Source organism: Cheilinus undulatus, linkage group 1 (assembly GCF_018320785.1).
Source record: "Cheilinus undulatus linkage group 1, ASM1832078v1, whole genome shotgun sequence".
Taxonomy (NCBI): Eukaryota; Metazoa; Chordata; class Actinopteri; order Labriformes; family Labridae; genus Cheilinus; species Cheilinus undulatus.
In genome coordinates this window covers 11,015,540-11,035,864 of record NC_054865.1, presented here as the reverse complement: position 1 = coordinate 11,035,864, position 20,325 = coordinate 11,015,540, and the positions used below count along the sequence as shown (strand labels likewise).

The following is a 20,325-nucleotide window of genomic DNA, read 5'->3' as shown; positions in this document are numbered from 1 at the left end:
TCTGCTACAAAGGCACAGATTTTAAACTTCAATTCCAATGCTAACAAGTTGAAATGGCCAGTATAGAACAACACCCTTAAAAACTACACAGAAGAGGATGGGACTCTTTTCCATATGTTGTAATAGACTGAACAAAATATCCCACGATTGCTTCACAAATCTCTTGCCTTCCTTGTTGAATCAATGGTAAAAAAGACAAAATATCCCTACAGGTTCTTTGCAGATGACATGAAAACACAGTGGAGAACTCCTGATATGATTTTAGCGTAGAGAAATGCTACCAAAAAAGCAGTGGTTTGAGCTGTTTACGATTATGCCAAGCATTCAAAGTGCAAAAATAAAAACATTTTTAGTTCTTAAGCTACTTTTTTGTGTCGAAATTAGTGAAATAATCAGGCAAAAAAGCAGAAGTTTAAAAAACATTCAAGGTGAAACGACAGGAGGCCGGAATTAAAAAAGCCTATATCAGTGTGGTCATGGTTTAGAACACTGAACTGTCTGTCCAGTCTCATTCGTTGTGACAGGAAATCCATTTCTTTTAAGAGACGGGATTAAATAACGACAAAGGATGAAGGCGTGAAAATTCAAACAAGAGCAAGCTACCATGGCTCACAGCATAGGCTGGTTTGTGAAGAGCACATCATTATTCAGTCTCTCACCCCACAAGGTTTATTCTGTTGACAGTAAATCACCGTTGCAATTAAAGACATTTCTGGGACAAAATTTAGATTTTTTTAATGAGTTAAATGGGCACAGAGGTCTCAGCTCAGTACAATACTCCTTAAGACTATTGTCTCTCTTCATCTGTCTGGACGATTCATCACTTGGAGGTCTCCTGGACTGAGTGAATTGCAGGTTCATTTAGAGTACTAACTTTCCTTTTGCCCATTTTCTTCTAATTGTTGTCGCCCACCTCCTGACCCCCAACGGTCATTTGCGTGTCATCAGAATCACATGACTGCAAAGAACTTTTATGCCAGATATGAGGAATTCAACTTAATATATCAGTAAGCAACCCAACACGTATCATGATATGATCTAACACTATTAGGACAAGGTGAACATAACATTAAGTCACCTGTCATGTTCAGACTCCAAATATTGGCCACAGTGTGGATTTTTGATTCCACCATGTACCAACCATCCTCCTTGATGATGGCTTACAGCCTTTTGCTTTTTTTTTTTTTTTTTTTTTGCTTCAGTTGGGTGAAAAACAAAACTTATTCAGACCTTGAAGTTTTTTGTAGCGCAGAAGGGCACTCGACAGCTCCTTGGCACTGGGATTAGCGTTCCCTTTTTTTCCCCTCAGGATGTGATGTTTTTTGGGCGTTCCCCTTGATGCTGACAGTGTCTTTTGAGTGTAGAGTAAGACACCGTAATAAGTGCCAAGTTTAACTTGGACATAAAGGTGATAAAATTAAAGACTAAGATTCATTTAGATGGTAGAGATGTATTAATCTCTATATAGATTTTTGTTAAAGTCTAATCTGACTTTAAAGTCAATGTGACACTATCATGAAGGAGCTTGCCATCATACAATTCTTCACAAGTGCCTTAACACAGACTACAAAGTAAAACCTGCACATTTAAAGACAATAGACATGTTGCATTTGATTTAGATAAACACATGCATCACACATGCTCAGTCAGGTATCTCATGTACAAGCCCTTTTTACAAGACATATTAACAGCTGCCCCTTGACATTGCTGTGTTGTTGCTATCATCCATATTAAGCCAAATGTAAGACTCCAGAGAACACAATCCAGAAAGAAACCTGCTTCACCATTGCATTCACGTTTGCAGGTTAGCAGTCTAGATCCCTGTGGAACATGAGTAAAGACTGGGAGCGTAGGGACACACTCGTTTTAACCACAGCGATTAATAAATGTCTTTAATAAACACGTTAGAGACAACTATCCCCCTCCCTCCTCTCCGCACAGCAAACACAGGCCGGCCGGGGCTAGATAAGTGTATGTTTAGTGGGATTAAGGGAGGCTCGTTGCTAATGATTACAGAAGTTTTTAAAGGTAACTTTCGCTTGCTCCTCAGGGCGCTATGCTGGCGTTAAGAAGCGCGTGCAGTAATTAGGTCACGACTATGCGATAATCAGTCGGTTTAAGCTAAACAAGACACTAATTAAAGATATACATATAAAGCAGGTCAAAAAAATGGTGAACTTCATTTGCAAATGCGAGGATGTGCTTTTAAGTCTTTTGAGAAAATAAATAAATAAATAAAAATATAAATCACAGTGGCTTAGCTTAAGGCTGTAAGCAACTTAATTCCACCAGTGGAGACGAAATTGTTTATTTATTCACAGAGGCATGAAGTCCTTATCATGCCCGTGTAGTGTGATGAGTTTGAACATGGGACAGGCTATGTTTATTTTAATCTAAGAAATAATAACAGACAACCCCCCACCCCAATTAGGAATTAATGAAAATGAGAGTGAGATAAAAACCTATTTTCTTTATAGAGACTATTAAACATAACACTTTCTCAACAGGGTGGGGGTGTAGCCGATGTAATTATCTTCTGAATTTTAATGCTGGAAGTTTCTCTCTCTCCATCTCCCCCCTCTCGCTCCCCCCTTTCTCTCTCAATCTCTCTCCCTCTCCCTCTCTCTCTCTTTTGACTCAAGCACTTTGAATCTGATGGGTTCAGCTTGTGGCGTTTCAACAACTTCAGAAGTGTGGTATTAACATCCAGTGTTTTGTATACAGAAAGAGAAGGGAAAAAAAGAAAAGCAAATTAAAATAATAATTGACAAATAAAACCAATAGTATTTACCACCAAATGCTAACAAAGCACAAAGGAATGCATTAGATTTAGTTGAGTGGTTAAATCTCGCCCTCCAGGCACCATCTGTGGGAAAGGAGGGTAGGATTAAAGACAAAAAATATAAATACAAAAATAAATTAAAATAGTGTATCATCTAGTTTACACAAGAAAAAAGGCTGATGGCTTTCATGAGGCCTAAATGGTGCAATTTGTGCTGTTTTTGTCTGAACATTTGTTTGTAAGCTCCGTTTTTGTACAGGTAGTATGTCTTATCTGCTACTCTGTGTACATGTGGAGTATGTGTTAACATGTGGGGGTTTTATTGGTACTGCAGTAGCAGCTGAATGTGTGTAGCACTTCATGTCAAAGTCAGATATCACCATCTATCCTATCCTATTCTATCTTATCCTGTCCTATCCTATCCTATCCTGTCCTGTCCTGTCCTGTCCTATCCTATCCTGTCCTGTCCTGTCCTGTCCTGTCCTGTCCTATCCTATCCTATCCTATCCTATCCTATCCTATCCTGTCCTGTCCTGTCCTGTCCTATCCTATCCTATCCTGTCCTGTCCTGTCCTGTCCTGTCCTGTTCTATCCTGTCCTGTCCTGTCCTGTCCTGTCCTGTTCTATCCTGTCCTGTCCTATCCTATCCTGTCCTGTCCTGTCCTGTTCTATCCTGTCCTGTCCTGTCCTGTCCTATGTTATTATATCCTATTGTATCTTTATTCCCTTTGGAGAGCTTAAACATGCTTCTGAATGCTGCTAAATGTTCTCAACACTCTTAAGTCAAATTTCTGAATGGCGATAAAAGTGTATTGTTTTTTTTGTATTGGTATTGCATCCTATTGTGTTGTATTGTTTTGTATTATACCATACTGATGTGCTTATCTTGATTAGAGAGCTGAATTATGGGGTGGACTATTGAAAAATTGGCAGTAAATGCTGCTAAATCTTTGAAGCACTTGAAAGTCCACTTGTATCATATCTTTACCTGTTTGGGGAGCGCAGACAGGGGGCACATTGATTAAAGGTTTACCCTCATACTGCAGAACATGTGCAGCTCTTGAGAAGGGAAGTTTCGTTATTGGGTCAATAGTGTATTGTTTTTATTTTGTACTGATTTTAGAATAGATTGTGATCTTTTTAATGTATCGTATTGTATGCATCATATATTATTGTATCTCATGGTGTGGTATGGAATAGTTTCCAGCTTATGTTATTGTATGGTATGTTATCATCATATTATATAATATTGCATCGCATCATATGATATCATATCATATGTATGGTAGTGTATCTATCGCGTTGCATCATATCATATCATATCGTAGTATGATATGGTACGATAAGATAGTCGTATGGTTTCATATCATATCGTACCATATCATATCGTGCCATGTTGTATCGTATCCTATCCTATCCTATCCTATGGTATGGTATTACATTGTGTTTTATACCTTTTGGAGAGCTGAAACAGGCTACACTAATGAAAGGTTGACACTGAATGCTGCTGAATGTTTGAAGCATTTAGAGTCAAAATCGCATTCCACAGTTCTAGATCATTTCATATTGAAATCTGCCACATCACATCCCATTACATCACATGTAGCATAAGGTAGCACAATGTGATATAAATTAATGTAATGTTATGTAATATAACAATGTAACAGAACAGAACGAGACCTAACAGAACTTAACTGAACTTATTGTGTGGTATGGTATGTTATCGTACTGATCTTAGGTCACAGTAAGAGATTGTATGGTGAGTTATGGTATCATGTTGTGGCTCTATGTACATATCATTCCTGTATCATATTGTCATCCTTACTCTTATTGTTGTACTTAATTATGGGGGAGACTAATGAAAGGACAATACTTAAAGTTGCTGAATGTGTGCACCACTAGGAGTTCAGGTTAGCCAGGTTATATTACATATTTTATATATTTGTAATCTACTCTTATCTTATTTTCATTAATTTTAGAGTTTTGCCAAGATAGATTACAAACTAAAATGGAATCACAGCACATGTGGGGAAAAAACTGAAAGAATAAGATTAGTATGAATATAAGGAGACACATTTTTAGTGAAAAAAATGTTTGTGGGAAACACATTTGACATAAAAAGTGAAATATGCTTTCTCTTCTTTCTTCTTTTGTTTTTATCAAAATTAGCAAAACCCATCTTTTTCACATCTTACAATGTGAGTCACATTCAGAGCTCAGGGACTCTCAAATTAGAAACTTTGATGTGTGAGAAAAAATGTGTCTGAGCCTCATGTGGAGAAAGGTGTCATGCTTCATCTCTGCATGCATGTTTGTTGTGTACACGCTCATGTGTATCTGCGTGTGAGAGTTATATGCTTTACAGTGTGCGTATCACTCTTTTCTGTTTAGAACAGGATGTGGCTACTGTACCATTTTCTTTATCTTAATATCTGAAGCTTTAAATGAACAGTGTGCATATTCTCTCTCCGCTTCTGTGTGCACCTGCAAGTGTGTGGCTGTGTGCATGTAAGCCTCTGCCCTGCCACCTACCCACCGCAATTTTGAGTTAAACTTGAATTATAGTAATCAAAAATAACATCTCAACTGTGAAAGAAGGTCAGCTTTTGTCTTTGAGACGGCACTTGTTTAAAAGCAACGAGTAAAAAGAGAGAAGTGTGGAAGAAAAAGAGCAGAAAAACAAAGGCCGCTGTCAGAGATGTCCTTTAAACACCTTTCTTATTACAACATGGCTCAGCAGCTAACCTTGAGTATAAAATTATATTTCTTTGAACAAAGAGGTAATTACTTTTATGCCCATCACTGAATTTTTTGTTTTATCCTTGGACTGACTTCAAATCGGTGTAATTGTTTGCTGCTTTGAAGGCTTAAAAGAAGCTGTGTTGAAACAAACAGTGCAGTATTGTAGTCAAGTTAGCGAGGTTCAGCATTAGATAGACCTGACATGAGCGCACACATCACATCTTGAGGGGCCTGCTGCTTGAGAGAGCATGGCTTGTTTTTGCCAGCTCTTACATGCAAATAACTCACCATTGAAAATCCTCAATTTGCACGATAGCGTCTCCCCATTCTGCTGCCACAGTGCAAGCAAAATGTAGCTGAATGTGTAAGAAATAGGCTTTTATGCACGCATGTAAGGCCTGGAGCGGCACAAGTCATCCTTACATGTACCTCCACAACCTTCCCCTAAACCCCACTCCCACCTCTTGGCTCCTGGCTGTAAAAGACTCTATACACACTCCCCCTGGCTCTCTCTTTTTCTTTCTCTCTCCAGAGAATCCCCCATGTCTACAATTTTTAAGAGGAACAGCGTTTTAACATGGTGGGGATTAGCCTGCATATCCCTGGTCTTTACCGCGGCTCAAACAAGCAGGCAAAATGCTCGCTCCATACAAATTGAAATTGGATTTGCCAACTTGACGCCTTAGGTTATAAAGCGCGGATATTCATCTAATTGCAACGATACCATGGGGGCGTAATTACACATGCGGACAAACTGTTACAGTGTAATTACTGTGTCATTAACAGGAATAAAGTAAGGTTGAACAAGATCCAGACTACTATGAATATGCATGGTGACAAGCCCAACACAGCTAGCTAATACTAGTCAATCATTCACCAGTAATGGCTGTGCAACAAAGATCACTTTTTATTGACAGTTCTATGGACGCTTATTTATTGAGGTACCAAAAATCACCATGCCAGGCTGGAGAAAGACTTCTGCATAGAAATTTGGAAGCAAATAACATTTAACAGATCATTGAAATGAATTAAAGATAATTGCATTCCATTCTTAACAATCTTGGTATCATTCAGTGCGTGTTTCCTACAAAGCAATGGGTTGGAGAATTGGATAAGAATATATCTATATGTTGAGCTAAGGGAGTGTTAACGCAGCATATTTTAGGTTTAGGTATGATTTTTGTTACACAGACCTTACATTGCACTCTTCCCAGAGTAAGCTCATAGGTTAAGACATCCTGCCCACAGAGGTGCACAGAACCACAGTAGAATCGAAGATAGTAAAGGTGTTAAAACTAATATGTTACAGTCTTCTACAAGACGAAGCCACATTCATCTACACAGGATGAGTTTTTAAGGTTTTAAGATGATTGAATCAAAATGTCATTTTAAGCTTCATAGACAGAAAACTTTGAGGGGAGGTTTGACTTTGCATGATTAGTTTGCCCCAGTTCCAGGGATGTGCAGCTTTGGTTGTTGCAGCAATTTTACTCAGACTGTCAGAGCCACAGTTACATATAAAAGGCTACTTTCAATTAGACATTTTTATTGTTCTAAATAAGTAAACAACAAATATATTTACTAGTGCTCTGATCAGAATTCATTATAAACACAGTTTTTTAACTTAAATGCAAAGACCAATGCTTGATTTTATGAGATGAACTCAGTTTTAGGGCTGCACATTGGTGCAGTGGTTTGCACCGTTGCCTCACAGCAGCAAGGCTCCTGCTTCAAATCCTGCTTGTACTTGGCCTTTTCTTAGCAAAGTTTGTTCTTCCCATGCATGTTTGGGTTCACCAGGTACTCCAGTTTCTTCTTACTGTATAAAAACATGATCTTTAGGTTATTTGGTGACTCTAAGGCTACATTCACACTGCAGTCAGAATGTAACCTGAATCTGATTTTTTTGCTCACATGTGACTCCTATCTGATTTTAATCCTGACAGTATGAACAGTGCAAGTCACATTGAATCTGACCTTTTTTTGATCAGAATCAGGCCACTTTGGAATGTGGTGCTAAATCTCATACGTATCTGATCTTTTGGAAGTTGACAGCAGTGTGAACAGGCAAACAAAAAAAACAGATCTGAGAAAAGATCAAAATTGAACGTTAAGGCCTGCAGTGTGAACATAACCTATATTGGCTGTGTACCTTACCTTGCCCAATGGCAAGCAGGAAGTGGCTCCTGGACAGACACTCAGATTTAAGCATTTTTAAGCTACTTTTTCAGTGCAATGAGTATTTACCAGCTATTAAAGCACAGTCTAATCATAATTTAACCTTTTTTGAATCCCTAAATATGTAGAAATCACTGCTAAAGAGTTTTAAATGAATAATTAAAGTCACATTTCTTGCAAAGAATAAACCAAAAATCAAGATATTTTTTAAATTGAACTATTTCTATTTTCGTTTTTCAGTGCATATACTCATTGTGCATAGTTTTGTTCCAGCATCTCAGGTTTAAATTAATCATGTCATGTCTTTTTGATGCTTGAAGCTGGCTTGTTAAGAGAGGAGGGGATATCATGTGCCCAATCCTGGCTAAAACCCATCCCAGCCCCTTGTATTTATGTGACAGTTTAACTAAAGACTGAATTATAAAATATGGACCTAGTCTTAGTGATGTCACCCACTGGTTTCAGCAGCAGATGTATGAAGTGTAACAGGGGGGTACGCCATGTTGAAAATGCTATTTCAATCTAGCTTTTGATCATGTTATTAAAAGGCAAAAAAAAGTGGTGGAGCGACCATATCCATAGGTATGCATGCTGTAATTCTTAGCCTCTTTGCCATTTGGCAGGTTGGTTCGGACTAAATTTTGACTCAGAAGTCATCTACAAAACAGAACCACAACATGTTAGCACTGATGGCTATGCCTTTGTTTGTTAGATGTGTGTATTGGTGAAGAAATGACTTATTAATAAAGGTAAAGAGATGATATCAATCTTAGGGTCATTGGGTATTGGTCCACAGGGCAGCTGCCTGTCAGATTTCATACAAACAGTAATTTAGAGAGAACTCCTTTCAGTTTGGTGAAACATCCAGAAGCCAGGACTGCTCTGAATGCATCAGCTGGTGGAGTCAAAGATATTTATTATTCGACAGTCCAGTCAAATTTGCTATTGCGCTCTCACTTATTTGTTCAGTTTTGAAGGGAAGCTTTGCAATGTACACAGTGTGATCAACTCATTAAACTTGTCTGGGCCAGCAGCCAGTTTATTGGCTAAAAAAATAAGAAAATAAATAAGTAAACACAATCAGGAAAAAAATGAAAGGAAAAACATCCTGTCCCTGCTATCCAGACTGAGTGTTCAGAGTCACCTGTTTTCTAAGGTGGGTAAATTAAAATAGGCTGTCTGTACAATTAAAACACACTGAGTGCTGTGGCTCTTCGGTCTTTAGCATTACTCAGGAAAGTGTTCTGATCGTGAAGGTTCTTCAATTTTTAGGCAGATTTTGATCAGCATTTAAACCAGCTTAAAATAAAATTGGTAGTAACATAAACGTGTAATATTATAAAGCCAAATAAAGAGTAAATCTGGTGCAGTGAAGCTTGGGCCTTACAACTACGAGCCCACTGGTTCAACATTGGGCAAAGAAAGACTGGAAGTAGTCAACTTGAGTTTAAGTTTAAACAACTACAACTACCAGTTTATTTTTTACAGTGCTGCTACAATGTGCTGGGTTGCAGTCATATCAGTCAGCACCTAATTATGCATGACTTATATCCTTCTTAAAATCAAAACCGATGAGTTCAAAAAAAGCATCTCACATGCAGTGTGTGCTCATAAAAAATATGTACTATTACAACAAAAATCTTTTTTTAAACAAGGCTGTATACATGCTTATTCCCACTGTAAATATGGGCGTCCTATCATGGGTGACGATGTGACTTCAAATACTTCTACATCCAGCTTCAAGTGGACACTGGAGGAACTGCAGGTGATAGCACTTTGCATTTGTTTCATTTTTCAAAACTGGAGGTTGCAGCTCGAGCAAATCCAACAAAGTAAACTGAAAACTTTCAGCTGTTTCTTTGTGCTCTTAGTAAAACTGTTTAAGAGACATATACCTTTAGGATTAGGTTGGGAATATCATATTATTATTATATTATTGGGGCTTTTTGCTTTCATTTTACGGTACATCTGCAGAGTGTCTAGAGAGTGGGGGAAGACATGCACCAGTCATGCACTCAGACTGGGAATCAATCCCATGACCAGTGTATTGAAGACTACAGCCTCTGCTTATGGGCACCTGCCCTACCCACTGAGCTACACCCAACTGTAACTGATTAAACCGACCTTTCTTAGAGCTTAACAAAGGCAAAAATGGGGGAAAGTATACACATCTAACAAAAAAGTAAGCAGAAGATAAAGTAGAACAATCAAATTAGCAGACTGACATATAGGTGAATAAACAAATCAACCACGGAGGGTTGTGCCAACCCCTTTTTGCCAAAGTCAGCCACATTTAGCACGTCCCTCACATTAAAAAGCCTGAATGCAAACTGTACCTCCTGGTGTATGCTACAATGCTCCTCCAGCACCTCTCTCTGCAGCCAACTCTTTGAAATGAGGCCAGTCCTCTGTGAGAGTGTGCACCATAATATACGAGTGTAAAACTGTGTGCATTAAAAAATAATGAATTATGTCTCTAATTTTTCCCGTTTCTCCCCTCTGCATAAATTACTTTTCTTTGTAATTGACATCCGTTCCTCTTCTACTTCCCCCCTCACACTATTCTTCTTTTCTCTATAATCAGAGAACTCAGCGGTTACAAAACCTGAGCTTTCTACCCCCCACTCATTTGTAGGAGTCTGGCCTGTCATATCTGTATTTTTTATGTGTCACCAAACTTAAATAGACAGTCATTGTGTTACAGGCACATTCATTCCCCAAGCTGTATTTTTGTACAGTAGGTCAGGACTCTGGTGTCTGGTAAATGATAAAAGTTCTATTCAAATGCACTAATTGTCAGTGTGCCGCGCTGATTGACATGTCTCGGATAAATGCAGACTTAGTATTTTTGTACACGCTTGCACAATATAAAAGGCCAATTTATTTCTCTGTTCTTCTTTCTCTTATTTCTTGCACAGTTCATTTGATTTCTCTCTTCTTTTCTTGCTCCCTCCCTCTCTCTCCTCGCCCGTCTCTCAGACTCAATTTGTAAATATTACCCATGGTGGGAATTAGCCCGGGCTTTTTAGATATTTTAAAATTCCAATTTTATTCCGACGAGTGTGTTTGATCGAGGGAAGGACTGTGAGCCTGGGTTTGCTCCTCAGTATTCCTGGGTGGCTATCAGTGGCTAGCCTTGTCCTTATGAAACATTTATCAGCCTGTTTTATGTCTTAATGATCACGTTAGGATTCCCCGCTTGGTTATGAAGCCGCGACAGAGGAAAAAAAAAAATGGACTGTTGAGAGAGTGAAGGAGAGGCGATGAGAAAATGACACGAGCAATCCAGGAGGGAGAGACGGAGTGGAGAGAAAGAAAGGGAGAGATGACAGGGCATCACATTCCTCAGTAAACAGCGTTGCATTATGCCATCCACTCTTTTCAACTCCAAATCTTTGCCAAAACATAGCTTACCTTTCTCCTGGAACAAGCTTCCCTGGCTCACACGCACACATGCACACAAACACCTCCCTCTTCTTCTGTCTCCCCCATTCCTTTTTATGTTTTTATAATTAAAACATAATATTTATCTTTCCATAACAGAAGGCTGCCTTACTCCGTCAGGTAGACTGTTTGCATATTAATATTCTTAATACATCAACAAGCTATCTTCTCCAGTGTCACTGCTAAAACTGAGCAAGAATAGAGAAAGAGAAGGTGACTCTCAGATACTACAGTTTTGAAATGTTGGGGAAACTTAAGTTGATTGAGCATGCAGCAGAAAAGACTCAAAAGTAAGGCATGGCAAGACAAGGCAAGTTTATTTATGGAGCACAATTCTTACATAGAGCAATTCAGAGAATTAAATACACAACAGTTAGAGCATTAGGGGCACTCAAGAACAGCAAAATGACATCAAAAATGATATACTTCCAAGTACAGGATCAGAGAAAGATGCACAAAACATTCAAATATCCTCAAGTTAGGTTTCTGCTCTTTTCAGACTGGGTTTGTGTTTACTGTGTGACAGCTGCCACGCATGTCCGTTCTGGTTTGCAACGTTACAGCTTTTATACCAGATGCATGTCTGCTGGGTGTTGTATGTTTACTGACTTGTCAATAGATTTCTAAATACAAGTGACTTAACCTCACACATCCATCTGGAAAACCTCTCACACACAGCGTTTTGGAAAGGGGTGAGCCTTTGGAAAAAAAACTTGGAGGCTGATTGGATGAATGTTCTGTCTGTCTCATCTTTACGGGCCAATGTCATCAATTTGCATACGTCAGGATTCTGCCACACCCAAAAGAACTGCCTCTTACTCCTGATTGGTCCTGTCACTTTCTAACTGTCAAACTGAATAAATAACTAGAGCTTAGACTGAAAAACTTCAAAAATTCAACCTCAACCCAGGCCTGTGCACATTTTCCAAGAGCCCATCCAGGCCTACCCCCCCATCATTAGCATTTATGTGACCAAGCGTGATTAAACCTAACATTTTTTTTAAAGACGTAGCCTCTTTCAGTCTTAAACAATATATTAGGTTGTTTTATTGATGGAAATCTCTATTTAGATGAGACTACTAAGAATGCAAAACGCAAGTATGATGATCAGTGCAAGTAACTTCTTTTTTCTCCACCCATGCATGCATGCTAACCGCATGCATCGCTCGGTCATTGCTCGGACCCCCTGCACCATATCACTGGAAGCTCTCAGAGTGGAGCAGGCTTGCAGGACCACTTTTTAACAGCTTTTCCCCCTCATTACATCAAAAGCATACCTTAAAAATGAAAGATTGTTATAATTTCTGGTAGTTTACCACTTGGAATGTACTTTCATAGCAGTGTGTTGTGAAATGGGAACTAAATATGCAAACATAGATAATCAATAGGTATGAACCTCAAAAATCTGGAGTAAGATACAGTTATGCTGGCATGTTTGACAGGAAGTCTTTGACTCCCACTGAGCCTGATCTGGTTCTTGGCCACAGGCCACTTCAAGTTGGTCTCGGGCAGAGAATCTGAGCTCTAAAAACAACACAGCATTAATGCTGTTCATCTTCCAGGTTAAAGCCCTGACTAAAAATTGTGTGACATGCAGAAAGCCTGGTCAAGTTTGGGTCAGATTGAAGTGTTTACATGGAAGAAATTTGACATAGTGCTATTGCAGTCTGACAAACATGTTTTTATGTATGTTAGATGTCCTGTTCTAATTGAAAAAACATGATTCATTTACTTTTTCTGACTGTATGTGCACCTACTGAAAGCTATAGTGCTCTGAAGTCTCTAACTAGGGTCTTACCTTCCAGATGGACACAGATCCACCTAATATTCTTGCCTAAATGAGATAGATTCTGTTAAACAGTCCACCCCAGGGAAGGCGTAAAACAGAAAGCAAAAGAGAAAGAAAGACATAAATCAACATCACAGTCACTACTTGTGCTGCTGTTGGATCATGTTTACCCAGTCTCAACCTCAGGATGCACATCAAAATGCACAAATCCAAACTAAACAAACATTTGTTCCTCTCTCAGTCAAAAGTACAAAAGCTTAAGTCGACACAGGCTAAAAAGTTTCCTTTCGTCCAATTGTTTATGTGTGTGCTTAACCGAGGGATGGAGGGATGGAGGGATGGAGGGGAGGGTGAAGCTGAATGAGGGTACACGCCAAGTTCCTTTTCTCTGTCCGGTGACAGCTGTCCGACTCCGTCAATGCTGAATTCCTGTGAAATGAGGCAGGGCTCTCGGTCAGGGAATGCAAATGGACGGCACTGGATGGTAGGAGCCGGGCCGGGTCGGGCGGATGGGAAGGGGGTGTGGAGTGGGTGGTGGGTTTTGTTTGAAGAAGTTAACTTGGGCATGGTTGGGGTTCCTCCTGTGTGTGAAAGAGCAGGAGAATACATTGACCTTTGCCTCATTAAAAATGGAGGGCCAGGCATGTGATACCACGACTGAGGAATCTCTGCCGTTTTTTTTTCCTCTCATCCTTCCCACTATTTCTGCCTCTCCCTCTTTCTCTTCTTCTCTATTTTTTCCCCCTTCACTCTGTCATTCTCTAATTTTGCCGCCCTCCCTCCTCCCCTCTCAATCTCCTCCTCTTAACCCCATTGACAGGTCCCATAAAAAGCCTTTTGTGTCAACATCAGGGTGCTGACATGAGAGCAGAAAGCGACATGAAAAATGTGGTTTTTTTCTTAGTTGTAGCTATCTTCTCATCACCGAAGAGAGAGAGAGAGAGAGAGGAGAGGGAGACGCAGAAAGGGGTGGAAAAGTGAGGGAGGGATTAAATCCAGGGATTAAGATCTCTGAGCTTTCGTTTTTTTCACCCTCTCCCCCTGCCACATTCCAATTGTTCTTAAAATATTTGGCAATGTCAATTAGTAAGTGAGCAGAGCTAGCTGATGAACACAATTTTCCAGGCGACTGAGCACCCTATTGTTGTGGAGCGAACAGCAGATTTCTGAGGTCATTATCATTCCCTGTTAGCCGTGCCCAGCTGCTCTCCTCTTGGCTCCAGCCAAACTCTGCTCTCCTCTCTCCTTTTTTTTCCCTCCTGCTCTTATACATCTCTTCTCCTCTCCTCTCTCCTCTGCTCTTCCTTCCCTCCCCCCTCTCCTGAACTGTGTTCACCAGTTCAGAGCTGGTTGATCGCAGGCAGCAACAGGGGGCCTTCAACAAGAGGAAGGATGGGAGGAGCAGGCTGGGGGGAACGAAGGGAGGAGAGAGGGAGATGGATGTATCGCAAGAGTGGGGGGAATACAGTAAAAGAGAATGAGCGAGGGAACGAGGGGGTGAAGGAATAATAACAGAGAAGGACATGGGGGCAAGTGGTACAGAGGAGTGGGCCGGCTCGAATCAGGCGACTGAACACAAGAGGGAGCATGCAAAGAGGGGAAGAGGAAGGAGATTATCTGATAGTGGAGTTTAGATTTGGAAATGGAGAAGTGGTGCATCTGGAAGTGTAGAGCACACTCAACATTAGGGCTGAGATATATCTAATTTTTTTTTTTATTCTATCAGAAAATCTTAATGCAAGATAACAGCGAAGACAGCATTATTAATATGGATATAGTATGTTAAAAGTGCTAGCCTAATGATCAGTAAAATAGACAGTTTACAGTAAGAACAACTAAGGGCTACGTGCTTCCTGACCACAAAATAATAAGTCTAAATGGGTAATTTTACATTCATTTATGACCCAGCACTTGGTCATTTGGTGTTGATGAAGACACTGTTATTGATGATGATGAGAGGTCTCATGTAAATGACCTGTTGTTTCATTGATGATGTCTATAGTATAAGGAAAACTGACAAAAAACATGTTTCTACACACCGTGTGCATTGCTTCTAGCACTGTATGGCAGTGTCTTTGTCCGATCAGACTTGAAGCACCCTGTGGCACTTACTGATGTTGTTTCCTCCCGTCTAGATCTTTGCTTTTGTCGTACATGCACACGCATGTGCACTGCCTTGGACAAAAGTGTCTGAAAAATGATGTAACATTTGATTTATTCCAGGGGCATTTATATTATTAATAAAAATCAAGTTCTTTTAAACCTGTTGTATACCAAAGCAACAAAATCAGAAGTCCTAGACATCCAGCAATTGGTAATTAATGATTTTCATAATCAATTATAGCAGTCAAACTCCTGCACACCGTCTAGATTGCTCAAATATGATGGGAACATTTGTAATATTTTGTGCAGATGTTTAAGATTTGCCTTGCTCCTCATCAGTTCCACTTACTTTTCCAAATGTTGCTTAGGTATTTGTGCAATTTGATTAATGCTCTCCCTCTTATGGTTCAGTATATGACTAAAGATCACTGTTTGCTCTTTCTGATACCACCCGTTAATGAACATTTGAAACATATTCTCCTAAAGAGTCTAGACAATTCTGACAACCTCAGTATGTGAAAATGTTTTCAGTGCATGTAAGAATTTATCTGCAATATTTGATAACCAAAAGCAAAACATAGCAGATGAACAGCTGTTGAGGACTTCTATTTTTCTCTCAGTTTTTTATATATCCCTTTTTTTATTTTGCAACAAAAAGTTATCAAGATATACTTATTTGGGGCGGATTAGCTGAGGGTTTAAGGCATGCCCCATGTATGTGGGCAGCCCAGGTTAAAGTCCAGCTTGTGGCTACTTTCCAGTATGTTTGCCACTCTCTTATATCTGTTTCAGATTCTATCCACTGTCCTCCACTTTAAGTAAAAGCCTAAAAAGCCCCAAAATAATTCTGTAATAAAAGTGAAGATATACATATTGAATTACTCCATTCCTCTTAAAGTATGACTTTTGGATCATATCACCAAGCCTTGCTGAGCTTCAAAGGAGAGGAAAGAAAAGATCAAAGTTTTTGGGAAAATGGCCTTTGTTTGTAGGAGAGGCTCTCTGGATGTTTCTATACTCACAAGGGTTCTACCATTAGTTTTACCAGGGCCTCGTGCTCCAAGGGGCCTGATATTGCCATTTAAGGTTTAATTTGATGAGATCTGTTTATCTAAAAACATGCAGAAAAAAGATAATAAATCCTGAAGGACGTGCTGCAGACTCCCCATAATCAGTGTATTAAACAGTTGCAATTTAGAAAACACATGATGTGTATGAGAGGAGCAGTATGAAGCAGAAAGCTAGTCCTGCCCTGTCCCTGTGGTATCAAATCAGTTAATGAAAATAGAAATGAGAGGTGTAACCAAAATGATTCAGAATGGTAATTCAGATTTAAATAAAGGACCAAGACTGAACGGAATTGAACCCAAATGTTTGGTTGCTAAAAAATGTTCCTGGAGAGGATGTCTGGCCCTAACAGCAAGGTTCAAGCCCCTCAAAAAACCCCAAAATGTCTTCATATGAAACAAAGTATAGCTAGGTAGATCCCTTAGATCTGATGGATTCATGTGCGGTAACAACAACAGTGTGATTTTTGTCAGAAGAACAGATACTGCACCTATTTTATTTTTGTAAGTTACATCCGGCCTAGAGATTTGGAAATATTAATATGACTAAGTTTGAGTTATGATGCTCTTCTATGGGAGGGTGATATGGGTACATCCTGTTGTTCTCTTGCTTTGATGCAAAAAAGGAAGCATTAAAATATTTGGTTCATTCCTAGGGGAAGAGCCTCACACACGTCTTTGTCTGGGGCCTTCAAATGACTTAAACTGCCCCTGCTTACAGACACTTTCACAGAGCGTGCTTGCGGATTTTGGTAACAGGTCACGTTGCATTCTGGCCTTTTATTGCAGTGTTTAGCATAAGTGCATGACACTTTGGCAGCGGCACGGAGAAAAGTTGGAATTAAAAATGTTAATGTGTTGAAAACTGTTCTTTTCTCTCAAAGAAAGACATTATTGTCTAGAGAGGCCCAATTAAAAACATCACAGGCTCTGTACTCGAAGCTGTAATCAAAAACATATTGATATACTGTAATGTGCATTGAACATGATGCAGTTTAGATCTAAGATTAAAAACTATAAAAACACCTGGCTGCGGTTAGATTTTTATTAGAGCGAGTTTTCTTTGACAAAGCACAAAGATCTCAAGTATCTGTATCTAAACATCTAAAGCGCCGTTTCTTTTTTGTGTTAGAAAAGATGAAAGATCCTTTTTTAGTCAAAGTACAAAAAGACGACGGAGAAAAAGAAAAACAAGTGGAGAAAATCAAAAATCCCTGACTTCTTCTCACTTGCCAGTTGTACATCTTAATGTGTTCCCAGAGGCTTTTTCACCCTCTTCCTCCTTCAGTATTCTCCACCTTACTGCACCCCTAACACTACCACATTCGCTTCCCACCCATAGGTGCCCTCCCTCCTTCCACCACTTCCACATCATCTATTTGACAGCAGATTTACACATCTTGGAAAGCAGGAAACATCATTGTTCAATTGTTTGCTGCAGCATCTGAGTGGAGCAAAAACCTGCGAGCCTGTAAAGTGTTCATACAAAGGACAAGTGTAACAGAAAAACATGCAGGGTGACTGTGTGCTCCGTTCCACCCTCTGTTTCCCTTGTCTCACTTGTCCAACCTGTAGAAAGTTAGTGCAAGTTAACACTGGTTGGTAGTGGGTGTCTGTGCTCTTCTGCATGTGTGTGTGAGAGAGAGAGAGAGGAGGAGGAAGACAGCGAGTGAGAGAAGTGAAAAAGGGTGAGCGGCATCAAAGCGTTGCTCTCAGCTGCAGCTGCCAAGCTTCCTCGTCCCCAGTTAGCAGCCATCCAGCTGTCAGGCTGCGCGAAGAGGAAGAGAGGGGGGAAATCTCTCACCAGCCATATGGTCCCCAGTTCTGTCGGAGACACTCCACGCTCCGTGGGCAAATGGCAAACTCATATATCTAATCAACACTCTTAATATCCAGACCTGAGACCAAGGATATTTTCAGAGTCTTGCCTTTCAACAACATGGCAAAAGGGTAAAGATTACATGGAATACGTCCAAGTGCTTAGAGTATGTGTTGGAGGTGTTATGTGAGCTTTGTAATCACTGCACACAGGTTAAAAAGGTTACATTTGAGCGTACAGAAAGCCTTGTTGATCTGAAGCCGCTCTTAAGGGATGACAGTGCCATCATTCTTTCATTTAAAAAAAGGCTAAATAATCACCTAAAACAGCTGTGCACTCGAGTTTGTCGCAACCATTACTCAATCAGGAATGAGCAGAACAATGTTTGGGAATACAGCTGTGAATTAATACACGTTTTAGTAAATGTGAGAGCATTTGTATGAGCAAAGAACACTCACTAGCTCCATCTTCCTTCTCTCTCTCTAGTCTTATTTAAAGGGTGAGGCCTTGTTAGACCTGTCTAAAGATGCAAAAGTGAGAATGGTGGACACTGTGATGGAACCATGGTGTACTTGCTGACAGATTTAATCGCTGACGATTGGTTTGTCACGTCATTGCATGTTTAAATGCTGTGGGTGGATTTAACATAGCTTTCCAGAGAGGATTTTGCTCTGGAGTGAGCCATCTCACATCGGTACCACCTCTGCTGAGAGCAGCGTAAGCAAACAGCTACTGTGAATGAAGAGGAAATCAAAACAAAGCATAATGGCACTGGCTGATGTAACATCACCACATACTAGAACTACTAAACTAGGAGTATTTCTCAATGCTGGAAATAAAAAGGAGTTGCTTAAGGGTCCCAACCACTGTCAGAACACACAAGGCTGACTCACTTGTCTACACCAGGCCTAAGCTGGTCAGGAGAATTCAGCATGAAAGTGACAGTCTGGGATTTGTCGAGCAGGCTGTGTTAATCATGAAAGCATGCAGGTAATGCATGAGCATTTGATGATAAGGCTATCAGGTGTCCTTCTTTTAAAATTATCTTTGACAAGCAACTTAGCAGTTTAAAGTTACATTCTTTTCTTTCCCCTATTTATCCCTGTGAAATTTTATTTTCTCTGTCCTTCTCATCTCTTCATCTACCTCCACTCCTGTAGCTGCTAAGGTACAAATTTAAGCAATTTACATCAATTAGGTCTGTATGACATCAGCACTAGTTATGTGTGAAGTAGGGCTGTCAGATGTGTTTTATGATGGTGACTTTTAAGGTTTTATGCAAATGAGAGCTGCACTGGGATACCAGTGTGATCTGAAACCATGACTTAGTGCCTTGAGACAGCTTCAGTGTGCTTACTCTGTCAAATGCAATCAATCAATCAATCAATCAATGCCTGTATAGTGCCAATTCATAACCAAAGTTATCTAAAGACATGTTTACAAAGAGGACAGATCTAGACAGTACTGTCTATTGTGGTCTCTTATAATTGACCAGTGTTAATCATCAGTATTATAATAAAAACTATTTTAAAAAGACCTGCATTAATCACCATGAGCACAGCACTAGCAGTATGTTGCTCCGTTACAGTGGCAACAAAAACCTTCAAGGGCAGGACAATTGAGCAGACCAGCCTGTTGAACAGCCTTCTACTGAAGTTGTGCTGGGGTTAGGGGCTAGAAGGAGGGGTAAGGGGTCGAGAAAAGCAGGAAGAGGAGAGGGACCAGGAAACAATAAAACAACAAATGAAAGAAAAATTCATTGTAGTTGTGACCATAAATGTATCTCCCATTTCCTTCATCTTCCCATATGTACTATTTTACATTGTTACACATTAAGAAGTTAGCAGGAGTGCAGGTACAAAATGACTCACTGAAGTCTAGTGATCTAGAGTTAATGGAACATTTGCACTCTGTAGAAGTGCATGTTAAGTTGCTTCCTCTTTGTAAGTTGCCCAGTTACAGGGAAACATTTAAGCGTGAGATTTTCTATTTAACCTGTTTTTGTGATGTTTTTGATTTGTAATTTGTAATTTGTAATTTTCAAGATAAGGACATTTAAACAGTTCAGATAAAAACCCGCTTTTATTTTCAAAGAAAAGAGGCAACTTCTGATAGATTTAAAGTAATGACCATTGAGACCGTTTGGAAAAAGGAGCTTGTCATGGATAGAAGAGTACTCAAGAAACTTAAAGGCAATGAAAAAAAATGCTGGGTCGCAGATTACCTAGTGGTTAGGTCGTGCCCCATGTACATGAGCAGCCATGGTTGAAGTCCAGCCTGTGGCTCCTTTCCCTCCAGTCTCTAATCCCTGTTTCCAACTCTATCCACCTTCCTCCTCTCTAAGAATAAAGGCATCAAAAGCCCCAAACTACATCTTAAAAAAAGGAAATGTTGGCGCGCC

At 39.8% G+C, this 20,325-nt stretch overlaps 1 protein-coding gene across 4 annotated transcripts in view; it reads left to right on the top strand.

Annotated features, from left to right (window-relative positions):
- The window catches only part of znf536 (zinc finger protein 536), a 365,283-nt gene that overhangs the window by 195,959 nt on the left and 148,999 nt on the right, over positions 1-20,325 (top strand). The gene's annotated exons all lie outside the window — the stretch shown is intronic.